This window comes from Lepisosteus oculatus, unplaced genomic scaffold (genome assembly GCF_040954835.1).
Source record: "Lepisosteus oculatus isolate fLepOcu1 unplaced genomic scaffold, fLepOcu1.hap2 HAP2_SCAFFOLD_61, whole genome shotgun sequence".
In the NCBI taxonomy this organism is placed as follows: Eukaryota; Metazoa; Chordata; class Actinopteri; order Semionotiformes; family Lepisosteidae; genus Lepisosteus; species Lepisosteus oculatus.
This window is the reverse complement of record NW_027168160.1, coordinates 1131711-1145245: the sequence shown is the minus strand read 5'-3', so window position 1 is coordinate 1145245 and position 13535 is coordinate 1131711. Positions and strand designations below refer to the sequence as shown.

At 37.1% G+C, this 13535-nt stretch overlaps 1 long non-coding RNA gene across 1 annotated transcript; it reads left to right on the top strand.

The window, feature by feature from the left end:
* The first annotated feature begins 9512 nt into the window (after window positions 1-9512).
* LOC138231806 (uncharacterized) lies at window positions 9513-12914 on the top strand. The gene is made up of 8 exons (XR_011186807.1): window positions 9513-9599; window positions 9903-9950; window positions 10247-10308; window positions 11367-11466; window positions 11605-11666; window positions 12034-12124; window positions 12354-12515; window positions 12627-12914. It is a non-coding gene; the product is annotated as an uncharacterized lncRNA (long non-coding RNA).
* Window positions 12915-13535: the final 621 nt, after the last annotated feature.

Below are 13535 nucleotides of genomic sequence, written 5' to 3'. Positions count from 1 at the left end.
CTTGGTTTTTAAAGCACCAAAGCACTATTTGTATGAAAGGTGCTCTATAAATAAAGTTTATTATTATTATTTTTAATCTTATTATTATACTTTGTTACAGTTTTGGTTAGGACAAAGATTCTAGTAGAGGTGGCCTCTTTTACCCCGTTCCAAAAAATTGGAAAACTACCTTCAGAATACACTGACAATGACCATCTACTGTCTCCTCTAACTGTGTATTGTCATCATACATATCTTGTGTATTATTTATTGTAGTTGGTTTTGTCATTCTGTAAAGAAGCCACCTTTCAAGGCACTATATAAAATAATGTTTGTTATTATTATTTACATTTTTCATCGTAAAATCTGGCGAAGAGTCTTAAGAGAATATCAAAGAACACGTTGCTCTTACCTTTCCATTCCAAGAAATGCCCTCAGCTCGGATTGCAGAGATTGACCTCTCTGTCTCAAATTCTGAGAAACATAGACTCGATTGAAAAATGACCATTTCCTAAGATTCACATAACATCACCAGTCAACATTTGCCACTTGACATCAATAGAAACCATAGAGTACATGACATTTCCAATCAGTTTTCTTTCAAGGTACAATACCAATCGCCTTGCCAGAAGAGTTATACTGCGGTAGATAAATATTACAAATGTCAGATACACACAGAGTTGTTTGGATTACTATGAAAAGATTGGCAAATATATTTATGTTCATTATATTTCTTGGAGTGACAGAGCTAAAGAGAAAACAATACTTACCTTTATCTCTGCAGACAGGATCCCAAGGGATTCCCTTATACTGGGTTCCTATATAACAAATAATACATTATTCAAAAAACATGATATTTCTCTGTCCATTGGCAGCATGATTGTTTATCATTACAGTTTTAGTTAGCTTTAATTTTGTAAACCCGAAGTAAATATAGTTTGTGCCTTTCTCTGATTTTTTTGGCATTTCAATTCAGTTGTTTGTAAGCTTATTTTACAGTTGCTAGGTTGATGAAGTTCCTGAACTGTGCAGTATTTCTTTTGGGTTTGGTGCGAATCATATTCTAGCGGTTGGGGGAAAAAAGCACAGGTGCCATCCCACCATTAAACCCTGAAACTTACCTTAGCCGATTCTTCAACTAAACCAGACATGTTAACTAAGTGTTACAGTATGTTTCAAAGTGTGTATTTTAGCAAACACAACTGAAGTTCTGTTGTCTCCTTGGAGACCCCTGGAACTGGTGTGATGCTGGTTCTATGACATCATTCGTTCTAAATGTAAATGCAGGTATTGGCACAACATAGTAAATTGATGTAAAGTTATGGATCCATTTATGATTTTCACTCAGTTTGAAAGAGTTCCTGTCGTGTGGTTAAACTTTGTGTTACGGAGGGTTAACTGGGGTTCTGGCTACTAGTTAGGCTTGGTCATTCAGTCATCTGCTTCATGAAATAGGAAGCTAAGAGATCTGTGTTTTAGTTTTACTGTTTGTTTTTGTTCTATAGAATAAGAAATGTTTCATTAATATTAGTAATAGAGTAGATGTTTCGATAAACAGTGTGTGTCAGTTTGCACTGCAGGTGTGCCAGGTAGAGACCATTTAAGAACCAAAAAATATGCTGTCATTTACTGCCGTGGCTAATTTCTGTTAACCTTGTCTCTCACTCACTTTGATGAGCAAAATGTTCATACATAAAGCATACATTTCTGATTGGTCAGAAGAAGCTTCTTAACATATAAGGTATAAACCAAGTCAGGAAGTTAGGAACTTAGGTCAGCCTTAGGCAGTTAACCAAGACCATAATCCGATAAGAAGCTATTCCCTTTCATGTTGCTAAATCACATGTAGGATACATGAGTTACACCTCCACTTAAGAGACCTTAAAAAGACCTTGGCCAGCCAGGAGTGTAGAAAACCGTAAAACAGTTCTTGAGGACCTAATTGTTAACTCTTAACAGGCAAAGGTTCCTTCAGTCCTATGAGAAATATTTTAGAATTGAACTAAAGTGTGTTTCCGATACAGGAGCATATGTCTGTCAGGGCCTGTTGGAGAGGCCCTGCATGAGAAACCCTGGCTGCAGTTCCACATCCCCCTGAAAGTAAATAGAGCCATAAGCACGGAGCTAAGGACACTGCTCCAGGACATGCTGGCTGTCGATCCTGACCAGCGACCAGAAGCCATCCAGCTGAAGAAGCAAGTCAGGCAAGCCATGGCACGAGAGAAAACATCTTTGTAGTGACTGATAGCAAGATGTCCGTGACCAAGGGCAATTCGTCTGAGTAAAGTCTGATTTCATTTTTATGTCCCGAAAGGCCACTGCCTTTGTGCTGTAGATTTCTGATTTAGACGGGCATTTCTATGGACAAGTTTGACTTTTCTGTGGGTCCAATGATATACGTTTTTTAACTTATTCTTTGTTACAGTTTTCAAAAGTTTAAAGACATTCACTGAGTTGACGATAAAGGAAAAGTTTCATCTTTCACCTCTTGGAAGGTAGGCCGGTCAGAGGTACAATATATGTCTTCATGTCTTCATCCTCCATGTTTGTAACTACAGGTTTCACAGTGTTGAGCTAAGACAAAAAAACACCTACAAATGGCAGTTCCAAATGTATCAAATGTATAAACCTGGGCTGAAAAAGTGTGTACAGTATATACTCTGTGTAGGTCTGATAAAAGTATTCGAGTCAAAGTGTCATATGGATACAAATTCTCATGATTTTGTATTGTGTGTTTTTTCTCTGTTCTGCTTTATTGAAAGAAATCAGATGCTCTTCCTGAAACTTACCTTAGCTGATTCTTCAGCTAAACCAGACAGACTTCTCATATTCTAAATATTATCAAATCTTGTTGGTGCAGAGGTGGTGGAGCCCATTACCAACAGACTCACAGCTGAAATTGCTGTGAAAAGGGCTTCTACCAAATATTAACATGTGGGTGAAAATGTATACAATTCTAATATTTCCTTTTTTCCCATTGAAAGTATAACATATGTGGTGTGAGAAAGAGGTCCTCATTTAATTGCATGAAACTCTGGCACTGGCGCAACAAACTGAACAAAGTTCAAGGGGGTATACGCTTTCTGTAGACACTTTATTTCCTCTTTTTCCATACTCTAAGAAATGATTTGGGAAACCTGTGGGACACTGGCGGTCATTATACATGAGCCTCTTTCTGCACCTTTTAAGCCTTTGAAACCTAGCTGCCTTGTTACAAAGTCTAATATTACAGTAGGTGTGGTTTCCGTCTCCTAATTTCTGAGAATGATCAAATTGGGGAATAAATTGTAGGGAATACCACTCTTGCACTTCTAAGAAAAGACTATCTCAAATGAAACTCGCTATAGAAAGACATCTTGTTGAAAAATTCTTTATTTTTTGTAATTTCTCAAAAAAAAACGTTCATCAAGTCCTTCACAAATGTTTTGTTTGTGACTTTCTCTGTTGTTTCCTTTCACACTCAACTGAACTATGTGTTATGTCTTGTAAACGTAATCAAACATTTCACTTAGGTGTGTGGGTTAACACAAACCCATATTGTATGAAACATTCAGTTTTTCATTCAAGTTTTTTCTAACAATTGCATCCATGCTAGGACTACAGTAAACAACACTTTTTACTAAAGTTAATGAAATTGTCCATTAAACAAGACACATTGTTTTAAATGTATGCAATACGACGACACTAAAAACAACACTGAAACTTTTCATTGAAATACTGTACGAGATTGTGCATATTCAATGGATTTCTCCTGGTGCTTTCTTTCATCAGTCTTTTCATATTCTTGTTCTCTACTCAGGTGTCTCCTGTTCCTTTGGTGATGTCTGCTGTACACACATGGTATCATACACTTGAGCAAAGTGTGATACCACCGTTTGTTCTTCTCCTAAAATAAAGATGAACATTGACAAAAGTCAGAAGCACTCTTTTCTTTGACAGACGAACAAAACAATGCAAGAATAACCATACTCTCTGTTCCTTACTTATTTCTACCTACCTGTTTGACCACTTTGTCTGCTTCAGTCAGGACAGGGTGCTGGGGCTGTCTCTGAGCAATCTGAGAAGAGCTCTCTGTGATCTTCTCCCCTACAGTGGCTACATTGTACTCTGTTTGAAATCCAGGTTTCGCCTCCTGTAAGTTCCTCGGTCCTTTTTGGGACTTGAAAGGGTAGAATCATTTTGTGACTACATTTCATTGTCATGCACTGATATGTTCTGGTTTGTGTTCGATTACTGCAGGCGTTCAAGTACTTTCTTTTTGTTCTAGATTGGCAGTGTTTGAGATGGTAGGAACTTGTCATATTCTCAACTTATTTTCTCTATGAGACTCTGAATGCTCTGTAAACATACTATTTTAGCAATTCTTAGAAATCTGAAAGCAGTGTTACCTGTATCATTTTTTGTCTTGGTAGTAGTATTGCAGCTCCAACATCAGCACTTAAATAATGGTTTGTGATGTTACTTGTCCTTGGAGTTAGTATACTCCTGAGAAGTCAAGAGAAATCTTACGTAAGCATTAATTATGTTTCACTTTTGAAAGCAAAGTACGTGTCAAGTACTTTGAAGGCATTTGTTGATACTTTTAAGCACTTTCGTTGATTATTATTATCCTTCAATTAGTTATTACAAGTCCAACATTCTCTACATGATCTCACTCCATATTCAGAATGTGGGAATACAGTTGTTTTATGAAATGCCACTGAATTGATAGTAGCTGCACTCTACAAAGATGAATTTGCTAATTAATCAGTCAGGGACACAGCTTGTACTTCAGTAGTCTTAGATCATTTAATGATGATTATTGTACTTTATAACTAGCAAAATCCCCATATCCTGTTCATTGCCCCATTTCCGGTCATGTGGATTGACTTATGCCTGAAGTGGTTAATTCTCACCTTGACATCTCATAGAACAACTGAATCTCTACCAAGGGTGAATGTGTCCTTCCTCTTAATGTCTAAAAGAAAAGGTTAAAATTCATTGAAGCAAAATGCAAACACCCAAAATGTTGGGGAGGTCGTTTCCACAGTTATTTCATATGACAGTGCTTGGAGTGAAACTACATGACCATGGTGAAGAAGTAAAAACACTTTACCTTGTTCCTCCTGACGGATGTCCTTATGCGTGTTTTGCACAGTTGAGCGTTTTGTGTCTTGTCGTCTGTGTAGGCAACAGCCCTCTTCCCTGGGATAGAACTAGATAATATTTAGACACGTTAATGTGACTTCTCCATTGCTCACATTGATGTGGATATGATTATAATGCTCTGTTTTGTGGGCTTCCCAAGAAAACAATAAATCCCTTACTACTTGTTCGAAATGCAGTAGCACAGATCCTAACAAATACAAGAAAGAGAATATCATTCCTGTTTTGAAAAAACTTCACTGGTCACCTGTATTATCTAGGATAAATTTGAAAGTTCTTTTACTTGTTTTTTAAGCTTTAAGCGACCTAGCACGCCTGTACCTTACTGAATGTCTGTCTTCATATGTTCCTATACGTGACCTGAGATCTGCACATACTGGCCTACTGCAAATACCACATGTGAAATGCAGAAAGAGTGGAAAGGCTGCTTTTTGTTTTTATGCTTCTAAATTATGAAACTCACTTCCACTTTTTATTAGGCAGTCAAGCTCGGTATATTGTTTTAAAAAACATTTGAAAATGTTGCTTTAAGTTAAAGTGGTTCTTTGTTCTTTCTATTTCTGTTTCTTTTTTTAGTTATCTTTAATTGTTCTTATTTTATTATGACTTTCCTAATTTTTATTTATTTAATTGACATGTATGTTGCTTTACTGTATTGCTGTATTTTCCTTGACAACTGAAAGTATATCTCTCAATTTTAATATTTTATTTTTACGCTTGGTTTTTAAAGCACCAAAGCACTATTTGTATGAAAGGTGCTCTATAAATAAAGTTTATTATTATTCTTTTTAATCTTATTATTATACTTTGTTAGATTTTTGGTTAGGACAAAGATTCTAGTAGAGGTGGCCTCTTTTAGCCCGTTCCAAAAAATTGGAAAACTACCTTCAGAATACACTGACAATGACCATCTACTGTCTCCTCTAACTGTGTATTGTCATCATGCATATCTTGTGTATTATTTATTGTAGTTGGTTTTGTCATTCTGTAAAGAAGCCACCTTTCAAGGCACTATATAAAATAATGTTTGTTATTATTATGTACATTTTTCATCGTAAAATCTGGCGAAGAGTCTTAAGAGAATATCAAAGAACACGTTGCTCTCACCTTTCCATTCCAAGAAATGCCCTCAGCTCAGATTGCAGAGATTGACCTCTCTGTCTCAAATTCTGAGAAACATAGACCGGGGCAATACTATGAGTTTACAAATTGTTTACATGACATTTCCAATCAGTTTTCTTTCAAGGTACAATACCAATCGCCTTGCCAGAAGAGCACAGTTCATCCTGCTACCAACATTGAATAAAAAAAATCTTATGATTTCTATATTTATGTCTTTATTTAGTGGTTTCATTAGTGACAAAGGCTAAACTTTCTTGAAAAAATGTATTTTATGTGTTGCGGAAAAAACTGACTTGCTTTAACAAAGTATGTTTACAAATCCTTTCACCTGGCAATCTACCTGAATGCCCAACTATCTGAGAAGCCCTCCATGAAACCATGGTTGCTATTAATTCATTTAGGGCTCATTGACAGAATTGCTGTTTTTTATGCATGCTAATTTTCTGATTCCTCACTCTGTTTCATGTTTATAGATAAGACTTTATTAATCGCGAAGGGAAATTGATGTACATTGAACATGTTTGCATGTTCTTTTGTAACATACACCCTTTTGTGATTTTTTTGTATATCTAAGCAAGTGTTCCTGCATCCCTCTTCTGCACTATAGGCATGGCTTTTTTTCTGTTTGCTCCATTTCTAAAACTTTTTGCTCATGTGCATTTTTGTATTTTTTTACACCTCTAGCACTTTAACGTCCTGAATTTTCATTTGCCTTAATTTGTAGAATGAATTTGAGTTTTAGCCTTAAAAATCTTAAGTTTTCACTATCTTTTGTTTCTTGTCCTACAACTGTTATTATTGATCACCGAATTATTGTACTTGACATGACTACGTCTATGACAGGCAGAGAGAGTGCTGTTTCTGGTGCGATCTTTTGCAGCTGACATTTCACTGTTTTAAACGAACAAGAAATTAGATTGCTCATAAATCACTTATTCTATATAAATACAGCGTAATTGCCCTCCGCAAATCCTCTTTTTCTTGTTCGTTTTAGAGACCTTGATCGAAACTGATTTTAGATGTCAGAAAGGATTTCTTTTCTCTGTATTTCCTACATTGCTTTGTCGAGATTTTAACTTTATATCTAGGCTCAGATTGCAACTATAAATCGTACACTAATTAATAGCAGTAAATACTGATGTTTTGCTCCCTCTTACCACAAAAATATATATGTTTTGTAGCTGGAATGAACTTTATTTTGTACGCGTAGCTACTGCGATTTGGACACGAAGTGGTTAAAGATGGCGGCAAATCAGGCACCCAGAGAGGGGGGGGGGGCGTCTTCTCGCCTCCATAACTAAAATGCCAAATAGGAGTGGCTTAAGCGACATACACAGTCGTGTAACTGACAGTTTGAGGTAGCCTATCGTGTAAATTTCGCTTTGTTGCTGATAGGTTAAGCTTTCGAAACTCTGCCCCAAAGTCATGTGACTGATTTTTCGCCCTGTTTCGTTGGTTAAACGCTGGTTACCTTCCAAGGTAAACGTTGGTTACCTTCCAAGAGGTGAAAGATGAAACTTTTCCTTTTATCGTCAACTCAGTGAATGTCTTTAAACTTTGTAAAACTGTAACAAAGAATAAGTTAAAAAACTTATTTTCATTGGACCCACAGAAAAGTCAAAGTTGTCCATAGAAATGCCCGTCCAAATCAGAAATCTACAGCACACAGGCAGTGTCGTTTCGGGACATAAAAATGAAATCAGACTTTACTCAGACGAATTGCCCTTGGTCACGGACATCTTGCTATCAGTCACTACAAAGATGTTTTCTCTCGTGCCATGGCTTGCCTGACTTGCTTCTTCAGCTGGATGGCTTCTGGCCGCTGGTCAGGATCGTCAGCCAGCATGTCCTGGAGCAGTGTCCTTAGCTCCGTGCTTGTGGCTCTATTAACTTTCAGGGGGATGTGGAACTGCATCCAGGGGTTCTCATGCAGGGCCTCTCCAATAGGCCCTGACAGACATATGCTCCTGTATCGGAAACACACTTTAGTTCAATTCTAAAATATTTCTCATAGGACTGAAGGAACCTTTGCCTGTTAAGAGTTAACAATTAGGTCCTCAATAACTGTTTTACGGTTTTCCACACTCCTGGCTGGCCAAGGTCTCTTTAAGGTCTCTTAAGTGGAGGCGTAACTCATGTATCCTACATGTGATTTAGCAACATGAAAGGGAATAGCTTCTTATCAGATTATGGTCTTGGTTAACTGCCTAAGGCTGACCTAAATGCCTAACTTTCTGACTTTCTTTATACCTTACATGTTAAGAAGCTTCTTCTGACCAATCAGAAATGTATGCTTTATATATGAACTGTAACGAACAGTTCTTTCCGGACCCTATGCGGACGACACAGTCCCACGGAGTGGGGGAAACACTAGGGAAACGTCATGCAGGAAAACGGGGCTGAAGACAGGGGGGCGTGTCCAAGGTGCGCTGGTGCACGGGGAGGTGTGGCCGAGGCGAACAATCCGAGAGTAGTCCTTAGAGTATCCAAAACACACGAATAAGTCCAAAACCATGAGATCCATCAGAAGAAGGATTAAAAACCACGAAGGCCGGGTCGGAACCGGCGGACGGGGAACAGGAATGGGAACAGAGGTTAAAACCTTAACGGGACCAGGCGCTTCCAGGTCCCGGACTCGCACGATGCGGAAACCAGATGCAGAACCCGGATGAGCATCAGCGCCTGACTTTTAAGGTGGGCTAGGTAAAAGGGATCAGGTGCACAGAATGAAGTCTTTAGTGAAAGGGCTGGAGCACCCTAAAGGAGGGGGGACTATAATCGTGACATGAACATTTTGCTCATCAAAGTGAGTGCGAGACAAGGTTAACAGAAATTAGCCATGGCAGTAAATGACAGCATATTTTTTGGTTCTTAAATGGTCTCTACCTGGCACACCTGCAGTGCAAACTGACACACACTGTTTAGAGAAACAGCTACTCTATTACTAATATTAATGAAACATTTCTTATTCTATGGAACAAAAACAAACAGTAAAACTAAAACACAGATCTCTTAGCTTCCTATTTCATGAACCAGATGACCGAATGACCAAGCCTAACTAGTAGCCAGAACCCAGTTAACCCTCCGTAACGCAAACTTTAACCACACGACAGGAACTCCTTCAAACTGAGTGAAAATCATAAATGGATCCATAACTTTACATCAATTTACTATGTTGTGCCAATACCTGCATTTACATTTAGAACGAATGATGTCATAGAACCAGCATCACACCAGTTCCAGGTGTCTCCAAGGAGACAACAGAACTTCAGTTGTGTTTGCTAAAATACACACTTTGAAACATACTGTAACACTTAGTTAACATGTCTGGTTTAGTTGAAGAATCGGCTAAGGTAAGTTTCAGGTTTTAATGGTGGGATGGCACCTGTGCTTTTTTCCCCCAACCGCTAGAATATGATTCGCACCAAACCCAAAAGAAATACTGCACAGTTCAGGAACTTCATCAACCTAGCAACTGTAAAATAAGCTTACAAACAACTGAATTGAAATGCCAAAAAGTTCAGAGAAAGGCACAAACTATGTTTACTTGGGGTTTACAAAATTAAAGCTAACTAAAACTGTAATGATAAACAATCATGCTGCCAATGGACAGAGAAATATCATGTTTTTTGAATAATGTATTATTTGTTATATAGGAACCCAGTATAAGGGAATCCCTTGCGATCCTGTCTGCAGAGATAAAGGTAAGTCTTTTTTTCTCTTTAGCTCTGTCACTCCAAGAAATATAATGAACATAAATATATTTGCCAATCTTTTCATAGTAATCCAAACAACTCTGCGTGTATCTGACATTTGTAATATTTATCTACCGCAGTATAACTCTTCTGGCAAGGCGATTGGTATTGTACCTTGAAAGAAAACTGATTGGAAATGTCATGTACTCTATGGTTTCTATTGATGTCAAGTGGCAAATGTTGACTGGTGATGTTATGTGAATCTTAGGAAATGGTCATTTTTCAATCGAGTCTATGTTTCTCAGAATTTGAGACAGAGAGGTCAATCTCTGCAATCCGAGCTGAGGGCATTTCTTGGAATGGAAAGGTAAGAGTAACGTGTTCTTTGATATTCTCTTAAGACTCTTCGCCAGATTTTACGATGAAAAATGTAAATAATAATAACAAACATTATTTTATATAGTGCCTTGAAAGGAGGCTTCTTTACAGAATGACAAAACCAACTACAATAAATAATACACAAGATATGCATGATGACAATACACAGTTAGAGGAGACAGTAGATGGTCATTGTCAGTGTATTCTGAAGGTAGTTTTCCAATTTTTTGGAACGGGGTAAAAGAGGCCACCTCTACTAGAATCTTTGTCCTAACCAAAAATGTAACAAAGTATAATAATAAGATTAAAAATAATAATAATAAACTTTATTTATAGAGCACCTTTCATACAAATAGTGCTTTGGTGCTTTAAAAACCAAGCATAAAAATAAAATATTAAAATTGAGAGATATACTTTCAGTTGTCAAGGAAAATACAGCAATACAGTAAAGCAACATACATGTCAATTAAATAAATAAAAATTAGGAAAGTCGTAATAAAATAAGAACAATTAAAGAGAACTAAAAAAAGAAACAGAAATAGAAAGAACAAAGAACCACTTTAACTAAAAGCAACATTTTCAAATGTTTTTTAAAACAATGTACCGAGCTTGACTGCCTAATAAAAAGTGGAAGTGAGTTTCATAATTTAGAAGCATAAAAACAAAAAGCAGCCTCTCCACTCTTTCTGCATTTCACATGTGGTATTTGCAGTAGGCCAGTATGTGCAGATCTAAGGTCACGTATAGGAACATATGAAGACAGACATTCAGTAAGGTACAGACGTGCTAGGTCGCTTAAAGCTTTAAAAACAAGTAAAAGAACTTTCAAATTTATCCTAGATAATACAGGTGACCAGTGAAGTTTTTTTCAAAACAGGAATGATATTCTCTTTCTTGTATTTGTTAGGATCTGTGCTACTGCATTTCGAAAAAGTAGTAAGGGATTTATTGTTTTCTTGGGAAGCCCACAAAACAGAGCATTATAATCATATCCACATCAATGTGAGCAATGGAGAAGTCAAATTAACGTGTCTAAATATAATCTAGTTCTATCCCAGGGAAGAGGGCTGTTGCCTACACAGACGACAAGACACAAAACGCTCAACTGTGCAAAACACGCATAAGGACATCAGTCAGGAGGAACAAGGTAAAGTGTTTTTACTTCTTCACCATGGTCATGTAGTTTCACTCCAAGCATTGTCATATGAAATAACTGTGGAAACGACCTCCCCAACATTTTGGGTGTTTGCATTTTGCTTCAATGAATTTTAACCTTTTCTTTTAGACATTAAGAGGAAGGACACATTCACCCTTGGTAGAGATTCAGTTGTTCTATGAGATGTCAAGGTGAGAATTAACCACTTCAGGCATAAGTCAATCCACATGACCGGAAATGGGGCAATGAACAGGATATGGGGATTTTGCTAGTTATAAAGTACAATAATCATCATTAAATGATCTAAGACTACTGAAGTATAAGCTGTGTCCCTGACTGATTAATTAGCAAATTCATCTTCGTAGAGTGGAGCTACACTGAATATGGGGTGAGATAATGTAGGGAATGTTGGACTTGTAATAACTAATTGAAGGATAATAATAATCAACGAAAGTGCTTAAAAGTATCAACAAATGCCTTCAAAGTACTTGACACGTACTTTGCTTTCAAAAGTGAAACATAATTAATGCGTACTTAAGATTTCTCTTGACTTCTCAGGAGTATACTAACTCCAAGGACAAGTAACATCACAAACCATTATTTAAGTGCTGATGTTGGAGCTGCAATACCAAGACAAAAAATGATACAGGTAACACTGCTTTCAGATGTCTAAGAATTGCTAAAATAGTATGTTTACAGAGCATTCAGAGTCTCATAGAGAAAATAAGTTGAGAATATGACAAGTTCCTACCATCTCAAACACTGCCAATCTAAAACAAAAAGAAAATACTTGAACGCCTCCAGTAATCAAACACAAACCAGAACATATCAGTGCATGACAATGAAATGTAGTCACAAAATGATTCTACCCTTTCAAGTCCCAAAAAGGACCGAGGAACTTACCAGAGGCGATCCCTGGATTTCAAACACAGCACAATGTAGCCAATGTAGGGGAGAAGATCACAGAGAGCTCTTCTCAGATTGCTCAGAGTCAGCCCCAGGACCCTGTCCTGACTGAAGCAGACAAAGTGGTCAAACAGGTAGGTAGAAATGAGTAAGGAACAGAGAGTATGGTTATTCTTGCATTGTTTTGTTCGTCTGTCAAAGAAAAGAGTGCTTCTGACTTTTGTCAATGTTCATCTTTATTTTAGGAGAAGAACAAACGGTGGTATCACACTTTGCTCAAGTGTATGATACCATGTGTGTACAGCAGACATCACCAAACGAACAGGAGACACCTGAGTAGAGAACAAGAATATGAAAAGACTGATGTAAAAAAGCACCAGGAGAAATCCATTGAATATGCACAATCTCGTCCAGTATTTCAATGAAAAGTTTCAGTGTTGTTTTTAGTGTCCTCGTATTGCATACATTTAAAACAATGTGTCTTGTTTAATGAACAATTTCATTTACTTTAATAAAAAGTGTTGTTTACTGTAGTCCTAGCACGGATGCAATTGTTAGAAAAAACGTGAATGAAAAAGTGAATGTTTCATACAATATGGGTTTGTGTTAACCCACAAACCTAAGTGAAATGTTTGATTACATTTACAAGACATAACACATAGTTCAGTTGAGTGTGAAAGGGAACGACAGAGAAAGTCACAAAGAAAACATTGGTGAAGGACATGATGAATGTTTTTTCTTTAGCAATTACAAAAAATAAAGAATTTTTCAACAAGATGTCTTTCTATAGCGAGTTTCATTTGAGATAGTCTTTTCTTAGAAGTGCAAGAGTGGTATTCCCTACAACTTATTCCCCAATTTGATCATTCTCAGAAATTAGGAGACAGAAACCACACCTACTGTAATATTAGACCTTGTAACAAGGCAACTAGGTTTCAATGGCTCAAAAGGTGCATAAAGAGGCTCATGTATAATGACCTCCAGTGTCCCACAGGTTTCCCAAATCATTTCTTAAAGTATGGAAAAAGAGGAAATAAAGTGTCTACAGAAAGCGTATACCCCCTTGAACTTTGTTCAGTTTGTTGCGCCAGTGCCAGAGTTTCATGCAATTAAATGAGGACCTCTTTCTCACACCACATATGTTATACTTTCAA